The sequence below is a fragment of the Gavialis gangeticus genome, unplaced genomic scaffold (genome assembly GCF_001723915.1).
Source record: "Gavialis gangeticus isolate Ggan-Ray unplaced genomic scaffold, GavGan_comp1, whole genome shotgun sequence".
NCBI lineage: Eukaryota > Metazoa > Chordata > Crocodylia > Gavialidae > Gavialis > Gavialis gangeticus.
In genome coordinates this window covers 9,135,217-9,137,328 of record NW_017729029.1, presented here as the reverse complement: position 1 = coordinate 9,137,328, position 2,112 = coordinate 9,135,217, and positions in this window count along the sequence as shown.

Genomic DNA, 2,112 nt, shown 5'->3' with positions numbered 1-2,112 from the left:
ACTATATCTACAGTTATAACCTGTTTGTGCCAGGGATAAGCATAGAGCTTTGTTTGTGCATCACTGTGATGAACTGGACTGATGGCTTGTGATTTGATTTACATTTTGGAAGCAGGAGGGAGTTCGTTGTGCAGTCTACAAATACACTTGTAGATATAGTGAGGAGATGGGATAGAAGGGGAGAATGTTAAAGGTAGGGAATGAGGTAGAAAACTCACAAGTCTCAGCCCCAGCAAGAAGTATGGAAATAGACAGGGCTGAAGCCAAAGGTGCCAGACACTATAGCTCACAGCTTTTCTACTTGGAGAGCCGCTTCCTGGTGAACTTGACTTCCCAATAATAAATATGACCAGTTCCTTTGCCAGGGAGTAGAAAAGGGGTCAGATGATGGCAAACCAAGCTGACACCTGAACTGAACAGCTAATTAGCACCCTGGCTTGAAACTCTGCATGTGGGAGAAATTTGCCATATGTGGGGATTTAGAGGGAGGTAGGACATAAAATTGTCAGGACCAAATTCCAAGTGTTCCTCTCAAATGTTCTCAAAGATCTTGTAAAAAAAAAAAAAAAAAAGAATGGGGAAAGTTCTACTAATCTCTGGAGATTTATTTGGTCAGATCTGAAATCCCACTTCTTACACTTGAATGACTAAATTAAATCTCCAGTTCTGCTTTGTGGGCAAATTTCAATGAAGCTCTAACAGTGGCACTATTTACTGACATATCTGTGCTACTTAATGAATAATAAGGCATTTCTCCTAATTTATGGCTGACCATAAAACAGCCACAATTTGGGATATATATATATATATTTATACTGTACCAATGGCAAAAAGCACATTTTAGAGTGAGAATGGCCCTGTAAGTCTGCTTTTCCCTTTGGCAGCATTTCTTGGTATATTTGGCTTGGTAATTTCCAATACATATATATTTAACCTAAAAGAGGGCTGAGAAGTAGATGTTGCTCCACATGACAAACTCAAAGGTCATAAAAAACAAACAAATGAGCTGGTCCTTGCTTAGGGTTGCAGGAAGCTAAGCTGAATTATCCTCATTTTATCTGAGTGATTCCATCAATTGCAAATGGGATATTCAAGGGTCCTGATCACTGTAGGTGCTCATGAGTAATCAGTGAACACTGCTGCACAATATACACAACAGGGGAACGTGCCCCTAACCCCATCCATGAAACATCACTGGTTTGGGACTTGATGTCCACACCATAAAGGGGTTTTCCTCCTTGATAAATTTAGTTTCATAGTTAGTAGGGTCGGAAGGGACCTGAGCAGATCATCAAGTCCGGCCCCCTGCCATGGCAGGAAAGAGTACTGGGATCAAATGACCCTGGCAAGGTGATTGTCAAGCCTCATCTTAAAGACCCCCAGGATAGGAGCCAGCACTACTTCTCTTGGAAGCTGGTTCCAGATCCTAGCCACCCAGACCGTGAAGTAGCGCCTCCTGATGCCTAATCTGAATCTACCCTCTGCCAGCTTGTGACCGTTATTTCTAGTCACTCCTGGCGGTGCTCAGGGGAACAGGGACTTCCCCAATGCCTGCTGGTCCTCTCTGACTAGTTTGTAACAGGCCACTAGATCCCCCCTCAGCCTTCTCGTGGAGGCTGAATAGGTTCAGGTCCCGTGGTCTCTCCTCGTAGGGTCTGCCCTGCTGCCCCCTGATCATGCGAGTGGCCCTCCTCTGGACCCTCTCCATGTTGTCCACATCCTTCTTGAAGTGCGGTGCCCAGAACTGGATGCAGTACTCCAGCTGTGGCCTGACCAGTGCTGCATAGAGAGGGAGGATCACCCCCTTGGACCTGCTTGAGATGCATCTGTGGATGCATGACAAGGTGCAGTTGACCTTCCTGACTGCATCCCCACACTGCCAGCCCATGTTCATCTTGGCATCAGTGATGACTTCAAGATCCTTCACTTCACAAGAGAAGGCTGAGGGGGGACCTGGTGACTGTCAATCAACTCACTAGGGGGGGACCAGAAGGGTTTGGGGGAGACACTGTTTTCCCCAGCGCCCCCTGACATTACAAGCAATAATGGACACAAATAATTGGAGAGTAGGTTTAGATTAGACATCTGCAAGAACTACTCCACAGTTAGGGC